We start from the raw sequence: 19,965 nt of genomic DNA on the forward strand, positions 1-19,965 counted from the left end.
TACCCGATGCTCCGATTGGCTGTAGCGCCGTCACATGCCTTGCCCTGCTCCGCCAGTCAGCGGCGGCCATCTTGTGACTGGCGGCCCCGCCCCGCTGGAGGACAAAGCCGCCATTTTTTCTGCTGGCGAAAAGAGGAGGAGCCGAGCCGCAGTGGGGAAAAAGTTATCGGGCGCACACTTCCTGTTTCCTAGCAACAAAAGGAAGTGTTTGTGATGGGGAGAGATGAGCTAGAGGAACCCTGATTGATTTCTCAGGCCGCGACCCGGCAGGCTGGGGGGCCCTCAGCGGGGCCAGAGGAGCGCAGAAAGCCCTGGGAGGGCCCTGCCATTCATTCACAACCACAGCTGCCACATTGCTGAAGCTGGGCTTGTCCACTGCCCTCAGCCCACACTGACTGCTGGACCACAGAGCTGACAGTCGCTGCCAGACATGTACTGACGTCACCTGGTTACCTAGCAACTGCCAGTGAGCCATGGTGAGTATCCCTGCTGCCCTCACCCCCTCCTGTGCCTGCATATTGCATGTTGTACAGCCCAGACAAGCCAGAGGCCACAGGGGCTTTCCTAAGGGTGAACACACACACACACACCCCATACAGGGTTTTTCATATTAATTTTCAATTCCAGAATTACAATCAATTTTTTGATTGATTGTAATTATGATTGATTGAAAGTCCAGTCGCTCAAATCAGACTCCCGGTGCCTAAGCGTAGATTCACACTTGTAGTAAAAAACGTATCCGTGGCCCGGATCAAAAACGGAGCCACGGATACCAGTGTGAAAAATAGCAGCCGTCTTCACTCATAAAAAAACTGACCCGGCTGCAATCTGGGGGACCCGTTTTCAAAACCTGAATGGATGTTCTGAATTTTCATGGACCCGGATACACGGAGGGGTAGTGAAAATCAGTGAGAAAATGGATCCCCCTTTACACAGGCAGTTTTTGACACAGAAACTGATCCATTTCAGTGTCCCGGCCTGTGGGTGGGGAGGGGTAGCAGCCAGGACGGGGGTGGCAGCGGGGAGGGGTGTCGCCCCCCCTCCCCCCATCCCCGCTGCTCTTCCAGCTAGTTTCAATAATTAAAATAATTTAATATGAATGTAATGTAGCGAGTGGGGAACTTAGTTCCTTGCGTCCCACCGCTTGCCGTCACTTCCTGCAGTGCCACCCTCTGTTGTTCATTGGATGGGGCGAGGTGAAAATGCAGGGCAACTCTGCTTACAGCATAGGAGGAGGTGAAGAGGTGAGCCGATGACAGCCGGGTGGTCACCAAATCTAGCCGGGTGGAGCACCCGGCTGAAAGAGCCTGGGGAGAACACTGGTTGAGCAAGGAAGGTGGGATCCAGGGGAGGGGGGGGGACGACCCTCCCAACCACTGCCCCCCCCTTCCTGCCTACTAACCCCTCCGGCATGGCACCCCGCCGGGGACGTTTCCACGGCCTGGAAATGTAGGCTGTGGCTACACATAGGCTCTGTTTTTTTTTTTTTTCTCTCAAAACGGAGACGAAAAATAACAAAAATGGATCCATTTAAAACGGATCCGATCCTGAACGGACAAGTGTGGACCTACTCTTATTCTGGGAACACACGGTTCGTTTTTGCGGAAGAATCGTTCCGATAGATGCCTTGATTGTTTTCCGCTCGATTTCTCATACAGGAGAATGGAAAAAGGATAAGAAAAATGAGTGGTAGTTAAGAGAATTGATCGTGCAGAGAATCGACCGCAAAAAAACGTATGGTGTGTTCCCAGCATAAATCAGACACGCAGCACTGATGCTGAAATCAGCTGGTTCACCATTGTATTTTTTTTTCCCATATTATGAAAAGAAGTGATTGAAAACCCTGAAAAATTGCTTGGGTCTATAAATCTAGAAACTAACAATCTATTGCTCGCCATTCAATCTTCTGTAAAATTGTACAGAAATTTCCACCACTCCTTATCGTGTTTTATTGAAGAAATTTTTTTTATTTGTAAATTCAGATTTTTAACTTGATTAAAAGGGGGGGAAAAAAAAATATATATATATATATATATATATATATATATATATATATATATATATATATATATATATATATATATATATATATATATATATATATATATATATATATATATATATATATATATATATATATATATAATTTTTTTTTTTTTTTTTCTGTACAACTGATTTATCTTATTGAATTGCTGTAAAATCGGATCATTTTATTGTATAGTGTCTGTGGCCAGCTTTAGGCTTCTTGCACACCAAGACGTTGTGTTAGGTGCCACGTTAAGGTCGCATAACGTGCACCTAACACAACGTATGGTGCTGCAAAAGCCGACGGTAGAGTGAGCCGCGTTCGGCGGCTCGATTCCTATAATGTCTCCCAGAGTGGCGCTGATTGGCCAGCGGGACCACGTGATGCGGAGCGAGACACTCCGCATCACGTGGTCCCGCCGGCCAATCAGCTGCCGCCAGTGCAGTGAATATTAAGTAGCCATGTGCGCGGCTACTGTAGCTGGCTCTCCCCGCCTCCTCTCCGCCCCCCACTGCGCATGTGCAAACAGTCTAACGCGCTATAGCCGCTCCAACGCCGTAGCATGCTGCACTTTGCACCGAACGTGCAGCATTACATGTAACGCAACGTGGGCTGTGTGAACAGCCCACTTGTGTTACATTGCTGTGCGTTCGGGGAGCGTTACAGGCGCACTAACGTGCGCCTGTAACGTCTTGGTGTGTAAGCAGCCTTAGAGCTGATCACATAACTCAAAAGTGAGACACTGGGTGAAATGTTCACGTTTCCTTGGTGATCTAGGCATTTTGCTGCCATAGTTATCTATTATTATGCATTTCTTTAACATGAACCCTTAACTGTAGTAAAAAAAAAAAAAAAGTTTACCTAGGGCTTCTACTACCCCCCCCCCCCCCCCCCGCAGACTTTCTGTGCCTGCGCCGTTACTGAACGATCCTCCAGTCCCTCGCAGCAAGTCAGTTTCGTTCTGATGCGCGGCTCCGGTCCATGCTCCTAATCTTGCTCCTGTGGGCGGGAGTGCTCTGCGCATGCGTAGTATGAAAAAAAATCTTTACTGGCAATGCGCAGAACGCTCCCGGCATCAGAATGATCAAGGACGTGTGCGGTTGTGCATGTGTAGTGGCCCATTGACAGTCGGCCGGAGAAGGGTTTGCTGCAGGTGACTGGAGGGACGCTTAGTGACAGGGTGGCTGCAGGGGATTGGTAGGAGCACCAGATAAGTTAAACTTGATTGAAATGTATGCCCTGTTTGGGAGCTGTTATCCCTGCTAGGATGTAGAATCATTCTTGCCGTGCACCGCTCACTCTTCCTGCTGATGTCCGCTACACTGTACCCGCGTGCACTACTGTCACTCTGACAGCAGAGCTTCTGTAGATTGGGCAGGAGCCGATTTCATTGGCTTCTGAACCAGTGATTACTGTGAGCCAAACCCTGCACCTAAAAGGGCATGGACAGCTCTGGTCTTAAAGCAGCCAGGGTCGTCCGGTCTGGAAAAGGTAAAGTGTACCTATGGGGAAAAAATATATATCTATCTATACACAGCTTCCTACAAGCTAATTACTCCCTCGCTGCCCCCCCCCCCCTCTGTCTCCTGGATGATCCGGTTGAAGCCCTGGTATCTCTGCAAGTTGAGGCGTATTGCGCATGCCTGGTTGTGTGCGCCCCATCGTTTACCGCACATGCGCAGTACGCCTCGACTTGCAGAAATATCGAGGCTTCTACTGGACAATCCAGGAGGCGAAGGATGTCAAGGGAGCAATTAGCCTGAAGAGGCACTTAATTTTGCCTGGGGAAGTGGGCAGGGAACTATGAAACGCGTTGCTAGTGCTATTAGTCCATTTTTATCAGAATTTGTCTCCTCTGAGGTAAGCCACCTCAAACTTTATTTTATCATTTTCTGGGCGCCTTTTTGTCCCCTTTCCCCCCATCTCAGGGTAGGGGATATCCTTAGACCCAGTTTACGGGCCCCTAGGGCTATTTCCTCAAAGTGCAACCATCTCCGAGTGGAGTCGGGTTTATTGATCTCCACCTGCCTGCAGTGGTTGGTTGCCCCTTTTGCAACCTCCTTTTGTGAGTACCCTCTGTCTATATTTTTTGCTTCTTCTATCATTTATGACATACTGCACCATTTATGGAGGAAGGGGGGGGGGGGTGTGTCAAGGTTAGGCACTTTAGGTAGGTGGTATTTTTAGGCATTTATAGTGTGTGTGGAGGGGGGAGGCACTTATAACGGATAGTTAAAGAGAATCTGTATTGTTAAAATCACACAAAAGTAAACATACCAGTGCGTTAGGGGACATCTCCTATTACCCTCTGACACAATTTCGCCGCTCCTCGCCGCATTAAAAGTGGTTAAAAACCAGTTTTAAAAAGTTTGTTTGTAAACAAACAAAATGGCCACCAAAACAGGAAGTAGGTTGATGTACAGTATGTCCACACATAGAAAATACATCCATACACAAGCAGGCTGTATACAGCATTCCTTTTGAATCTCAAGAGATCATTTGTGTGTTTCTTTCCCCCTGCAGTTCTCATGCACTGAAGTTTCAGGCTGCTCGTTTCTTCCTGCAAACAGCTTTGCCTTTGTCTGTAATTCCTCAGTATGTGAAAGCCCAGCCAGCTCAGAGGACTATTTATCCAGCTTGTAAAAGATGAGAAGCTGCCCTAATCTAGATAGTACACAGGCAGTGTGCAGAGAGGGGCCTGGAAGGGGGAGTTCATAGCAGAACCACAACACTGAAGAACTTGGCAGCCTTCCAGACACAGGCTGACCGGGGAAAGATACATTGATTTATTACAGAGACTGTCATAGTACAAAGTGCTGCAGTAAGCCAGAACACATTAGAATATCTTTTGGAACTTGTAGGATGATAAAAAAACAGGATACAATTTTTGTTACGGAGTCTCTTTAAGGTTTCATAGGTGCCAGGTACTGCATAGTAACTTAATTAGCAATATTCTACTTTAGCGGTCACCAGCCCTGTCACACTGATACATACTCCCTTCTGCCACCGTAGAACACCTCAATTATTTAGTGGGTTCAGCCTGCCTGGATTGAGTTTGATCCAGCTGTAAACCCTTAGAATTCTGACTGCAGGTTTCCTCCTTAAGTGTTGGCAGCAGCGTGGAGTGCAGTGCAAGGCTTGGTGCTCTTTTCACTCTCCTCTGCTAGAGCTCCGAGCCATGCTATGTGGTCGGGGAGGAGGGGGGAGGAACACTGAGCAGCACATGGCAAACAAACCGATCTGGCAAGTTGGAGCTGCAAGTGGCAGGACAGCAAACATTGAAAGCAGGCAGCCTTCCCATGGACCCACAGCTGGCTCCTGGAATGTGTCCAGCCCTGTACTAGCACAACGTAACCCTCCAGTGTGTAAATGCCTTTATACAGATCCGTGCATGAGGCCAGCAAGGAGATCATTACAGTAGCCATACCTTGATCCGTAACTGCCCGAAACTGGCAAGCAATCATCCCGTAGTAGTGACCTCCTCGTCCACTCCATTAGATTGCAGCATCGATATGCAGCCAGCACTCCCCCGCCCGTTCTTCCAGGGCTTATCAGAATGCCGAGCCACCATTTCAATCAAAGTCTCCAAATTTTATCAAAGATTGTTTTTGGGGGGAGTGGATGTGGAAGTAATCAAATCAGCAGGAATAATCGACTCACCAGCCTTAGTTGAGGAAAGGGGGATGGTTGAGTGCTTTAGAGTATATCGAACAAGTCATTTAACGATTTATCTTAAAGGAATACTATCGATGTATGCATTTATTTTTAAATGCTGTATGTTGTAGCACACATTAGGGCAAGTACTAGGAGCAATTTGATTCCTCACACAGCTGTTCCTCTCAGCTGTAAAATCCTCCGTCAGTTTTGGCGTCAGTGTTGGATACAAAATGTATCTAATGCCGGATCCACACGGTGCGTTCGCGCACTCGATTTCCCGCTCGATTCCCGTCGATTCGTTTATTTCCAACATGTCCAATTTGGATTTCGATGGATCGTTAGGTCGATTCGCATGCAAAGTATGCCGAATCGACCTAACGATCCATCGAAATCCAAATCGGACATGTTGGAAATAAACAAATCGACGGGAATCGTGCGGGAAATCGAGTGCGCGAACGCACCGTGTGGATCCAGCATTATACTGAGCTCCCAGAGGGCTAGACCATATCTCTGCACAGGGGAGATGCTATCAACTCCTCAGTTTATAGTTTAATTATCACCTTGCTGAAAGAATCTTGTTGATATGGTGGTAAGGGGTTAAAGATTCTAGCAATGTGTGTTTATTATCTTTGCTTCTCTTGACTGATAAAGATACTAATAATGCTAATTGTAGACAGTGGTCTGCCCCTCTCAGCAGCTTGTAAAGTGGATGCAGCCTGGAGTGAATCACCTCAAGCAGGCAGCCAGTCTGAGTGTAAACACAGACTAGTGTTATAGCTTGTTATATTCCAGCAATATTGCAGCTCATTTAGTTACCTGTTACCACCTCAGATCAGCCTATTTCTCCTCATGTCTCCTGCATGCTGTGAGTGACACAGTGAAATCTATTTGTGAGCTGTGTGACAGAGTAACCAAGCAGCTCAGGGTGACCCAAACTACTATGAGCTGTGTGAGAAATGATTTTTTAAGCAGGGATAGCGAGAGAGAGACCTAGGTGAATAAATAAAGTGCCCCTAGCACTAGTGGTAATGTGTACACTAATATAGAGTATTAAAAAAAAGTCGTTTCAATCGATAGTATTCCTTTAAGGTCTGTTTCACATTGTAAACTGGCTTGAGTGATCCGGTGCCTCGCTTCTATTGAAACGGGCCTTTGGGGAATACCTGGTTACTACACGGTATTCCCCACCTAGCATTGGGCCAAGCAGTGGCACGTGCTTACGGTAACTTCCTACTTAGGGGTATACGGAAGTGTATTTAAAAATACGCCTGTGCGCCACAACGTCACGTCGGTAATTAAATTCTAGAGTCTCACCATAGACTAACATGACTTCCGGGCCGACACGGAAGATGCACGTTAACGTAGTTCTGCCCCTGCGTCGGGGATGCATCGATAAAGACACTTGGCAGATTGAAAATCTCCATAGACTTTTATTGCCCAGCGGTGGCTTGCAGTAAAAATACCGCGCCGGTGTGAAAGGGCCATCAGGCTATCCTGGAGTAATTTTAAAATGAGGGGAAAGAAATAGATAATTACCCCGGTTGAGGGAAGCTTTTCGTTATTCCAGAGGCTTTCAGTATATCTCGCACCCCACTGTTCCAGTGCGGGGCGGAATGTTTCTGTGGTTTTTCATATGGGCATGCGTAAGTAAGTTTTGTGCATGCCCAGTGGAACGAAGATATTCGTGCATTTCTTCTTCCCCCTTTTCCCAGAACGTCCTCCTGACAGCACCCCTCCTATGAGACTTGTCTCCCTCCTAAACTTTGGACAGGAAGCTAGAAGATACAAATTTGCATAACAGGCAGGCAGGAGTAGTATATAAAGATGTTACCCACCAAAGGTATCCAGTTGTTTTTCCTGTCCCGGACGGGACGCTTTGAGAGGTCTCCAGTGCTACTACGTCAGGCGGCGAGGGCAGCGGTGCAGCGCGGGCATACTAAGGCTGAGCAGGGGACTCGGCTGGTCCAGCGCACAGCGTGGAGGAGGCTTCTCCCAGAGATGCAGAAGCTTTATGGCGGCAGGAGCGCATACCGGAAGTTCCGGGCGGATGTGACGTCATGCGCATGCGTCCCGCATGACGTGTCAGCTGACGGCAGCGGCAGGGGCCGCGGCGGGGTGTATATGTTGAGCCACGATCACCATTGCTGTCGGTGATCATGGAGGACGCTGTAGGCCCTTCTCCTCTGACTTCTGCGGAGTCTGGCGCTATCCCCTCTCTGGTGAGCTAGAGGTTATCAGGCTTTGAGAGGGCTGTTTGTAAGTGTCTGGGTCCACCTTGTAAGGCTGATAGTCTCTTTATTTCTTTTTTAGCCTAAACCCTCAAAAAGTGATAAGGAGAAATCGGTGTCTCAGCAAACTCAAGGTGGACAAGCTTCGGGCAGAACTGAGAAACGCTGTGTTATGTGTAACTCACGCTTCTATTCTTCCTCTACAAAGAAACTTTGCCAGTCATGTAGAGAGAAAGTAGTCAAAGAGGAATCCCCAGTGGTGTTTAAGGACTTGATGGGGTGGATGCGGTCTGAGATGGCCTCGGCCATTAAAGAGATAAAGGATTCTACATTGGCGGAGTCTGCAGTTCCTTCTACTTCAGCCTCTGTTACTGGTGCTATACCTGCTCCTTTAGACGGAAATCCTCCAGCCCTGGTGATTGAGGTGGGGGAAGCCTTACAGGTTCCCACTTCACCGCATCAAATTGCAGCTAAACGTAAAAGGAAGGATAATGAGTCAGGGGATTCAGAATTATCAGGAGAGGAAGGAGAAATTTCATCTTTAGAGGAAATTTCTGGAGAAGAGGAGGAGAACCCAGAGGTTCCTCAGAAGTTCGCTTTTGCACCTAACTTAATGAAGGACTTGTTGTCTGCTATGCAGAGCACTATGGGTATAACAGTGGAGCGAAAATCCTTGACCCCCTTGGATCAGATGTACGTGAGTTTGGCGGAACCCCAGAATTGCTTCATCCCAGTCCATTCCTCTCTAAAGTCAATGATTGGGAAGGAGTGGGATGACCCTGAAAGGAGGGCGTTTTGGCCCAAGTCTCTTTCTCGTCGTTATCCTTTCAGTCCTGATGATCAAAAATTCTGGGGTCCGGTTCCCAAACTGGACCCATCGTTTTCAAGGGTGTCCAGAAGATCCGATTTGCAGTTTGAGAACTTTGGCAATTTAAAAGACCCGATTGATAAGAAGATGGACAATCTGTTGCGTAGGGCATGGGAGTCAGCATCTTTAACATTTAAGCCAGCAGTGGCATCCACGGCAGTGGGACGATCCCTTAAAGCTTGGCTCACGCAGACTCAGTCTAAGATAGCTTCGGGGGTGCCCAGAGAAGAGATTTTAGAGGACTTTCCAAATTTATTTAATGCTACTAATTACTTAACAGATGCAGCGGATGATACGGTTAAATTAACAGCCAGAACAACTGCCCTTGTTAACTCGGCAAGGAGAGGCATATGGGTGAAGACTTGGCAGGGGGACAATTCGTCTCGCTCCAAGTTATGTGGTTTACCCTGTGAAGGTGAGCTGTTATTTGGTTCAAAGCTAGACCAGACGCTAGAAAGAACCTCAGACTATAAGAAAAATTTTCCGACAAAAAAGAGAGCTTTTCAGTACAAGGGCCCAGCTCGCAGTGGCAACAGGGAACCTGAGGCAAAGATCCCACCTAGGAAAAAGTGGATTCCAAGTAGAAACCAAAAAGGGAAGGCTCTTTTTCCCCGGCCCAACCAACCCAATAAGCAATGACGCCAGTATTCCAGTAGGGGGAAGGCTTTCCCACTACTACGAAACGTGGTGCCAGCGGTTCACAAGTCAGTGGCTCTTGAAAATAATATTGGAAGGGTACAGAATAGAATTCGAATATCCCCCACCCCAGCAGTATGTGGTAACTCCGCAACCAAGGTCAACAGACCAAAGAGAGGCGTTACAGGAGGAAGTGGTTTCCCTTCTGGAGAAAAGAGTGATCAGAGAAGTACCATCCTGCCAGAGAGGCCAAGGGTTCTACTCACCAGTTTTTCTGATAAAAAAGCCTCAGGGAGCCTTCAGATTTATTCTAAATTTAAAGGGGTTGAACAAGGCCGTAAAATACAGGAAGTTTCGAATGGACAATGTGAATTCTGTAATAACCCTGTTGCAAAAAGACTGTTTTCTAGCTTCTCTGGACCTCAAAGATGCCTACCTGCATGTGCCAGTCCATCTAGAGTCCCAGCAGTTCCTAAGATTTGCAATTCACCTTCAAGAAGAGGTAAGACATTTCCAATTTAATGTGTTACCTTTTGGGCTAGCTTCATCCCCTTGGCTGTTCACAAAGGTGATGGCAGAAGTATTGGCAGTCTTAAGGTGTAGATCCATTAACATCATTGCTTACCTAGATGATTTACTAATTTGGGGTAATTCTTTACAGTCTGTAAGTGATCAGGTTAAATTATGCATTGACAGTCTAGAGTCTTTAGGCTGGTTAATTAACTGGTCAAAATCTGCACTAATACCCAGCCAGTCTATGGAATATCTGGGATTTATTTTTTCCTCCCGCCAAGAAAGAGTTTTTCTCCCAGAAAGGAAAATTTCGGCAGTACTTAATTCTGTTCTTTCTTTTCAGGAATCAAGAGCCATCAGTATAAGAAAAGCCATGGCATTACTCGGTCTGTTAAGCTCAGTCTTCCCTGCAGTACAATGGGGTCAATTCCATGCCAGGACCCTGCAGTTGTGGATATTAAGGAGCTGGAACAGGGCTATTTCAGCCCTAGAAAGGAAGATTCTGATCCCATACAGTGTAAAAGTGTCATTAAACTGGTGGCAGGAACTGTCTCACCTGTCAGAAGGTCGCATGTGGTTTTTTCCAGTTCAAAGAATCATAACGACGGATGCCAGTACATGGGGGTGGGGCGCTCACATGGACTCTCTTCCAGCACAGGGTCAGTGGTCCAGTACAATGGCAAGACGATCCTCCAACAGCAGAGAACTGGAAGCAGTATGGAGAGGCCTTCAATTCTTCAAGGATCAGATCAAGCACTGTCACGTCCTGATCAGGTCCGACAACAGCAGTGTAGTGGCTTACCTGAATCATCAGGGAGGGACAAGAAGTCCTCGGTTGTGGTCTCAGACAGCAAGAATTCTGCATTGGGCAGAGAACAGCTTATCTTCCATCAGGGCGATTCATCTGAAGGGGACTTGCAATGTTGTAGCAGACTATCTCAGCAGGTCAGCGATATTACAGGACGAGTGGTCTCTGAATCCAGAAGTATTTGTTCAGATCAGTCAGGCATGGGGCATTCCTGCAGTAGACTTATTCGCAAGGAGGCAAAATTCAAAGTGTCAAAACTTTTGCTCCCTGTATCCAAAGGACAATCCGTGGCAGATAGACGCCTTCTCCATAGAGTGGAGGTTGAACCTGGTGTATGCATTTCCTCCAATACCTCTAATATCAAGGGTTCTGAACAAAATTATGCAGGACAGAGCACAAGTAATCCTCATAGTACCTTTCTGGCCGAAAAGACCATGGTTTGCTCTGTTACAGAAGTTAGCAATATGTCAACCAATATTGTTTCCACTCAGAACAGATCTGTTGTCGCAGGGCCCAGTTCTTCACCCGGACCTCAAGCGCCTTCACCTTTCAGCATGGAGGTTGAGTGGGGAATCCTGAAATCAAAGTGGTTTTCGGATGGACTTTCTGAGACGTTAATACAATCCCGCAAGAAGGTTACGAGGCAGATTTATCAAAAAACATGGAACATTTACTGTGAATGGTGTACTAGAAAGGAGAATGATCCTACACTTTCCGCCTCAGCTCTGGAGTTTCTTCAGGATGGATTTCACATGGGATTAAGTGCCAGTACTCTTAAGGTTCAGACAGCAGCTTTAAGTGTATATTTAGAAAGAAGATTAGCTCAGGAAGAGTTTTTTCTTCGTTTTTTTCAGGGAATTAAACGTCTCAGGCCGGTGGTGATATCTAAGGTGCCTCCTTGGGACTTGAATATCGTGTTGCAGAGTCTTTGTGAACATCCCTTTGAGCCTCTGGATCAGATTCCGGATAAACTTCTGACGTTGAAAACGGCCTTTCTTCTGGCAATCACCACAGCCAGGAGAGTCAGCGAACTTCAGGCCTTATCCATTAAGCAACCTTATTGTACTATCTCAGAGGATAGGATTACTCTGCGTCCAGACTTTGCATTCCTTCCTAAAGTGTCTTCAAAATTTCATCGATCTCAGGAGATCTTTCTGCCATCATTCTGTGATAAACCAACGAATGAGAAGGAGAAGAAACTTCATTGTTTGGATGTTAGAAGGTGTATCCTTCATTATCTGGAAAGGACTGTATCTTTGAGAAAATCAGATGCCTTGTTGGTGCTGTTTGCGGGGAAATTCAAAGGAAGGCAAGCCTCTAAACCATCAATTGCAAGATGGATCAGACAAGCTATCACTGCGGCTTATCGGGCTCAAGGGAGACCTTTACCAACCTCAATTAAAGCTCACTCCACAAGAGGCGTATCAACATCTTGGGCAGAGAGGGCAGGCGCCTCGATAGAGCAGATTTGCAGAGCGGCCACCTGGTCCAGCCAAAATACGTTTGTGAAACATTATAGACTAAACTTATTAGCCAATACTGATCTGTCATTTGGAAGAAAAGTGTTGCAGGCAGTAGTCCCTCCCTAGTGTATAATGTTCTTGTTTATCGTCTCATAGGAGGGGTGCTGTCAGGAGGACGTTCTGGGAAAGCCAAGCTTACCTCGGGTAATGTCTTTTCCAGTAGTCCGAGTGACAGCACCCCTCCGGCCCACCCTATTAGAGGGGATAATTAAAGTATTGTTTCAGCAGCATATGTTGTCCGTGTCTTTTTTTATAACTGGATACCTTTGGTGGGTAACATCTTTATATACTACTCCTGCCTGCCTGTTATGCAAATTTGTATCTTCTAGCTTCCTGTCCAAAGTTTAGGAGGGAGACAAGTCTCATAGGAGGGGTGCTGTCACTCGGACTACTGGAAAAGACATTACCCGAGGTAAGCTTGGCTTTTTTTTTTTTTTCCTCAACGCCTGAACATTTCGCTCTACTGGGCATGTGCAGACTTTAGGCCTTGTTTACATCTGATGCTGCAGGCAATGCAGGTGGCTGCCGAAACATGATAAAAGGGCGTCGCCTAGGCGCCAATGATTAAAGCCGCACATAGCGGCATAACATGGAAATTTGGCCACTGGGGGGGGGGGGGGGGCCTTAGGGTGCTCAATATTACACTTTTAATTTTAATTTTTTTTTTTTTGGGCCTCAATATGTAGCTGTGAAGGGTGCCTGGAGGCTTCCAATTAGCGGCAAGAGGGACCATTTGCTGCGGACAGGCTTGCAGATAACTACATTGCAAGCCTGTCCGCAGCAAATGGTCCCTCTTGCCGCTTGCCCCCTGTACCACATGACCCCGTCACACGTACATCCAGCAAGGTCATGCCGTTACTGGCAACGTTGGAAAGACATGGGACATTGGAGGAGGTGTGCCACTTCCACACTCGCCATACACCTGGGGGACACATTACATGGGGGAAGGGGGGCGGGAGGCAGTAATGCTAGGTAGATTTCATGCGGTCAGGTGATTCCTCTCTGGTCAGATTCAATCAGAGAGGGATCTGGTGGCCATCAAGTAATGTATTGCCACCTTACAGGAGGCCATCTGCTAGCTGACTTTTTAACCGCTTGAGGACTGCGTTGAAATCTACGCCCTGTTTGGGGGCTGTTATTCCTGCCAGGGCGTAGATTTCAACTTCCCCGGAGAATGCGCCGCTGCAGCCCACTCGCCCTGCTGTGGGTATGACAGCAGAGCTTCGTGAGCCGGTCAGGAGACTATTTCATTGGCTTCTGACCCTGTGACCACTGTGAGCCAATCCCGCTATGAGCCAATCTTACGTATTCAATATGATGTAAACCTCAAATGTAATAGAAGAAAAAACCTTGGAGCCAGGACATTTCATTGGATGTAAGCTGAAATGCCACTTTGTGCCACGATTGATCCTGCCAGGTACGTGGATGTCATTTGGCAGTAACGGCATTTTATCGAAGATCTGCATAGCTTTGTACTGCATCGTAACCATTTCCCATAGGGCCACCACTTTAACCTCCCTAGCGGTATGGACAGAAATGTCCGTTCAAAAAAACATGCTGTGAACAGTATAAACATGCATACACATCAATACTCTCCTGCACTGTATACTAGACCCTTGCTTGACACATTTTGGCAAGTTACAGGGAAAAAAAAGTTTTAAAAATAAATTTTATCACTGTTTGCACAGAAATCCTGGGGAAATTGAACGCTGGGAAGGTTAAAGGACACCTGGAGTGGAAGGGATATGGAGGCTGCAATATTTATTTTAAACCATACCAGGTTACTTGGCAGTCCTGCTGATCTTTCATGCACCAGTAGTGTCTGAATCACACACCTGAAACAACTATGCAGCTAATCTTGTCAAACTTCTGATCTGCGTGTTTGTTTAGGATCTACCGCTAAATGTATTAGAGGCAGAGGATCAGCAGGTCAGCCAGGCAATGTGCATTTTTTAAAAGGAAATAAATATGGCAGCCTCCATATCCCTCTTAGTTCAGGTGTCCTTGAAAGAGTCCCTGAGCTGAAGGCCGTGGGGTTTGGCTGCCCGTGATCCGGCTTCTGGCCGAATAGGTGGGGTAGTGAGCGGTGTTCACTTTTGTTCTACAAAATTAGATGCTTAAAGAGAGGGAAGCCTCAGGATCCTATTGAGGCTTCCTTCCCTGGTGTCCCCCGTCACTGAGCGTGGCTCCCCAAAAGGCATTGTCGCTAATCCAATCAGGGATGTGCAGCTCCTCTCCCCTCCAGCATGGCTGTGCAATAGCTGACCAAGCCCGCGCATGCATCTGCAGCAAGCCGGAGCCACGGGATCAGTGCTACTGTGTGGGCGGGCTCGCACGGCCACGTTTCAGGAGGAAGAGCTGTGCGGCCCCGATGTGGAGGAGGGCGCTCAGCAACGGGGAGGCTTCAAATCGGCGAGGGAAGCCGCAATACTAGCATCCTGAGACTTCCCTCTTTTAACCACTTGAGGACCGCAGTATTAAACCCCCCCCCCCTAAAGACCAGGCCATTTTCCATTAAATTGGCCACTGCAGCTTTAAGGCTAAGCTGCAGGGCCTTAAAGCTGCAGAGCTCTTTGTTGGTGGGGTCTGATTGCTCCCCATATGTTTTATTTTGGGGGGGGGTTATTTATTTATTTATTTTTTTTATTAAAAAAGCTGTTTTTTTTTCTTACTAATGTAATTCCCCCCCTCCCCCCTGCCAGCCAATCCCGTGATCAGCTGTCATAGGCTTCAGCCTATGACAGCCGATCACCTCTGTGCCTCAAAAGGGGAGATCGCAGTGCTGTAGATCGCAGCGCTGTACCAGTAATTAGACGGCGGTTTCGCCGTCTAACAGTCTCCTGAGCGGCCGCTTGGAGACTGAAGGCGGAGCTCGGCTCTGCCCACCAAGCAGGAGATGTGCGCGATCTCCTGCAAAACAAAGCCCCAGGACTTTACACCGATCGGCGTTAGGCGGTCCTGGGGCTGCCGCCACGCCCTTGGCATGACACGGTCGGCTACTAGTTAAGGTATGGCTCGGATTTTGAACCTTTGGCTCGGGATCACTTTAAAGGATACCCGAGGAGTCATGTGACATGAGATAGACATGTGTATGTACAGTGCCTAGCACACACATGACTATGCTGGTTTTTTTTCTTTCTTTCTTTCTGAAAAGAGTTAAATATCCGCTGTGTAAGTGGCTGACTCAGACAGAAAGTGACTACAGTGTGACCCTCACTGATAAGAAATTCCAACTATAAAACATTTTCCTAGCAGAAAATGGCTTCTGAGAGCAGGAAAGAGATAGTCAATAGTTCCTAGATTTTAGCTCTGGCATACTTCAATGAATGTGTCAATGAGCAAAACTATAAAACAGTAAAAACTTAAAAAGCAGGTTTAAACATAAAATGAAATTGTGGAATTTCTTAAGTCATTTTTAGGAGAAGGAAGATGGATACAATTGTTTATTACATTAGTTTATTGTCACTTCGTGTGTCCTTAAAATCGTGCTGGTTACGTGTACGGTACTTAAACACCTGTCTGGATTTTTGTTGGTGCTCCCCCGACACCAGGAATGGTGGGAAACTGCTGGCATTTTAATACTTGTCTGACTACAGTATGGACAGATCCACCCTCAGGATGGCTAGTTTGGGAGGGGGGTTATCTGTCTGCTTTGCCTCCCTGTTAGGGAGCTCCCCCCTCATTCTCAGCACTCTTTGCGTACTCCTGACATGGGGATGTTACTGGCTGCTGCCTCCATTCACAGAGCAGGGTTGTGCCTCTGGCTGTGTTTGCTGTAGCTCTGCCCTCAGCGGGATGTTTGTGTGGAGTAAACACGCTCTCACAGAGCTGACACATCTCACATTTACTCACCTGCTTACATTTCCTGAACAATAACGTGAAGCCAGCCACAAAGGCAGCTGCAGTCAGTGCATTTCCCTAAGGCTGCCAGAAGAGGGCAGCCCGGAGCTGCAGAGGCGACTTTCCCATAGACTTCAGTGATTTATTTATTTATTTTTTTCTTCCTTCTCCATGCATTCATAATTTTTATTTTATTTTTGGAGGGGGTGGCCTATTTTAGGCCTGGAACCCACTGGAGCAAAGTTTTGGAGTGTTTAGGGGGCGCTTTCTAGCTATTTCCCTAAACGCTCTGCCAATGCAAATGGATGAAACCGATTCCACTAGAGCGAATGTGATGAAGGCAATTGCAGGACATGCCGCATTTTGGGAGCGTTTTCATTGTAATGTATTAGAGCAGGGAAAACGCTCCCAAAATCGCTTGCAAAAACCTATCACAAATCGCTAGTGATTGCGATAGTGCTTTGCGCTTTTTAGTGGGTGTATGTATGGCTGATATTGTGGTGAAACCCCTCCCAGAGTGTGATGTCATGACCAAGGTTTTGACTGTTTGTCTGTGAACCTCGTTGCATTGTGGGAAATGATGACTTTTTCCAACTGCCAAGCAACCAGTATCTCCCTCTTTGCATAGAGCACAGTACCAAAATTATTATTATTTCAGTTGCGCTTTAAATCAACTTTGATTCTGTACCCAGGTGGAAGGTGCTGCATGTCTCACCCTTGGAGAGGGTTTGGCCAATTGAGTGCGGTTCCACCACCAAATAAAACTCGCTAACGAACATTCCGTACAGATCATCTGGCAGAACTAAAGATGTCACCAACAGTGATACATTTTAGACTGGGATAGGATCAGGGAGAGGAAAGATTTTACAATGGGCATTGAATATTGTAAAAAAAGAAGCAATGTTATTAATTCTGCTATTTCCACTACAGGTCCTCTTTAGTAATGACTTGTATGTTTTGCGTGTTGTGTAATGCCCAGGCCTGTTATATTAGCAGCCTCCCCCATGGGCACAATGATTATCCTTCATACAGCGCAGGGTCTGTGGGCTTGGAATGCAGCATTGTGGAGTTGCGTAAGTTGGGTGCGCCGGTCACAGCTGATGTGTTTTCACTAGCAGAGGAGATATAAAACTAGAGGGCAGGTAGAGGCATCTGCATCCCTTTCATCAGTGCTGTGAGCTCTGATCCCCTAATCTCCCTGATCACAGGAGCTGTGTACAGCCTGGGAACATGCTGTCATCACAGAGAGCTCATAAACACGCACAGCTCTCCAACGCCCGCTCCACAGGCTTATGTGGGATTCAGGAACCACTCAGTATCCTCTAAGAGGCTGCACACCTGAGACGAGAGGAATACAGAGGGTGCCATATTTATTTTCTTTTAGGGCCCGTTTCCACTATCGCGGAAACGGCTGCGAATCCGCAGAGTTTTCCCCCAGGCACATCGTGCGGGGAAACTCTAACATAGGGGATAACTGTGCCGCCAGACAAATCGCTTGCAGTAGCGATTCGGCCGAAACCCCCTACAGAATTTGCGGCGGAGGCTGCGATTCCCATAGCCGTGCATGGCACGGCTCATGGGATTCGCATGCGATCCCACCCGCTCAGTGCCGGTGTGCGTCTACGAGACGCACGCCGCACTAGTGGAAACGAGCCCGTAAAGAGAACCTGTACTGAGTAAAAATATTTAAAATAAACACATGAGGTAACTTCAAATGAACATTACATAGTTACCTTACCATCACTTCCTCTCAGAGGCTCACCATTTTCTTCTGACGCTAATCCCCTCCAGTTCTGACAATATTTTGTCAGATCTGAAATATATCAGTTGCTGTCAGTTATAGCTGAGAGAAAAACTGATGTACCAGGTAATGGCCATGTTTCCCTATGGCTCAAGTGGGCGATGTTACAGTTTAACTGTGTGCTGACCAGAAAGCTGTTATGGGTAATGGCCATTTTGAAAATGGAGGACGGAAAATTCCCTTGATCACAGTGAACAAACAGGACGCGGGACAGGAGAAAGACACTGAGGAGTACACTACATGGAAGGAAAGTATGACTTGTGTATGCTTATTTTGACTTTTAATTCTCAGTTCAGGTTTTCTTTAACCTATTTTGGTTCCTGGACGTAGTTGCTACGTCCAGGAACCATGCGCGCTACCACGCGCACCCACGGCCGATCGCGCGCGTGCACGCGCACTCCCGGCCGTGGATTGGGTAGCCAGGCAATCAGTGTATCGGGCTATGGTGCCCGATCATTGATTCCTCTCCCCCGCTGAAAAAGCGACAGCTTCTCTCGGAAGCTGCGCCTTTTCTGGCCGTTCCCTCTCCGATGAGTCACTCTAAGCGTGTGTTACGCTTAGAGTGACGTCATGTAAACAAACTCATGGCCGCCATCTTGTGGCCAAAAAGTAATACTACACCTGTAAGAAAAAAAAATACAAATTAACACACACTTACATTATAAATCTATTGTTTACCTCCCACCCTCCCAAAACTACCCAAATAAAATGTTTACTATAAAAAAAAAAAAAACAATTACAATAAAAAAAACAAAACATGTAAATATTTACCTAAGGGTCTAAACCTTTTTAACCTTTTCAGGACCGGCCACCTACCCCCCTTAAGGACCAGGCATTTTGCGCGGGAAGGGGGTGCGCGCGTTTGGGGGGGTCAGGCGGCCGGATCCCGTGTGTGGCTGGCTAGAGTGGTGTCCCCCATGGTGGCCTGTGCCTCCCCCTTCTGCCCGCAGCCTTCACTTACCTTCCAGGCTCCAGCGATGAGCCGCACGGGACCCTCTTCTCCGGCCGGCATCTCCGTTCTGTCTGACGAGCAGTTCCGGGTCGCGGCTTGATGACGTCGTCAAGCCGGGACCCGGCGCTGACGTCAGATGAAGCGGAGATGCCGGCCAGAGCAGAGGGGGGCGCCGATCGTCGCTGGAACGGCAGGGAGGTGAGTGGATCCTCTTCTTCCCCCCCCCCCCCCCCCCCTGCCGCCGCAGCTGTCAAACAGATCACTACGATCCGACGGCGATCGTAGTGATCGTGTGATCAGCAGCCATACGCGATGGCTGCTGATCACTCGGGGGAGATGTCGGCTGTCATATGACAGCTTAATCTCCACCTCCGGGTGCGCACGATCGCGTCGGGAGCGGAAATTGCGGGCCGGCGTAGATCCTACGCCGCATCAGGCTAGAACAGCCACAAGTGCGGCGTAGGATCTCATTCACATGGTCCCGAAAAGGTTAAATATCAATGTAAAGATGAAATATTTCTATATTTTTTTTTTTTTATTATTTTAAACTTGTAAATAGTGATAGATGCAAAATGGAAAAAATGCACCTTTATTTCCAAATAAAATATTGTCGCCATACATTGTGATAGGGACATAATTTTAACGGTGTAATAACCGGGACATATGGGCAAATACAATACGTGAGTTTTAATTATGGAGGCGTGTATTATTTTAAAACTATAATGGCTAAAAACTGAGATATAATGAATTTTTCAATTTTTTTCTTATTCTTCCTGTTAAAATGCATTTACAGTAAAGTGGCTCTTAGCAAAATGTACCCCCCAAAGAAAGCCTAATTGGTGGCGGAAAAAACAAGATATAGATCAGTGCATTGTGATAAGTTGTGATAAAGTTATAGGCTAATGAATGGGAGGTGAACATTTCTCACGTGAAAACGACGGAACCTGAATGGGTTAAGCAATACCAGTTGCCTGGCAGCAGTAATATCTGAGTCACCCCAGAAAACAGCATGCAGCTAATCTAGTCAGATTTCAGTCAGAGCGCCTGACCTGCATGCTTGTTCAGGGTCTATGGCTAAAAGTATTAGGGCCCGTTTCCACTTGTGCGGTGCGA

The 19,965-nt window shown here is 47.2% G+C and overlaps 1 protein-coding gene across 1 annotated transcript in view; it reads left to right on the forward strand.

Moving 5' to 3' along the window:
- The first annotated feature begins 8 nt into the window (after positions 1 to 8).
- Positions 9 to 19,965, forward strand: part of ZNF646 (zinc finger protein 646) — a 30,638-nt gene continuing 10,681 nt past the window's right edge. The window contains exon 1 of the mRNA XM_068243933.1: positions 9 to 476. The gene's annotated coding sequence lies outside the window, so the exon portion shown is untranslated. The remainder of the gene's footprint in view (positions 477 to 19,965) is intronic.

This window comes from Hyperolius riggenbachi, chromosome 7, assembly GCF_040937935.1.
Source record: "Hyperolius riggenbachi isolate aHypRig1 chromosome 7, aHypRig1.pri, whole genome shotgun sequence".
NCBI lineage: Eukaryota > Metazoa > Chordata > Amphibia > Anura > Hyperoliidae > Hyperolius > Hyperolius riggenbachi.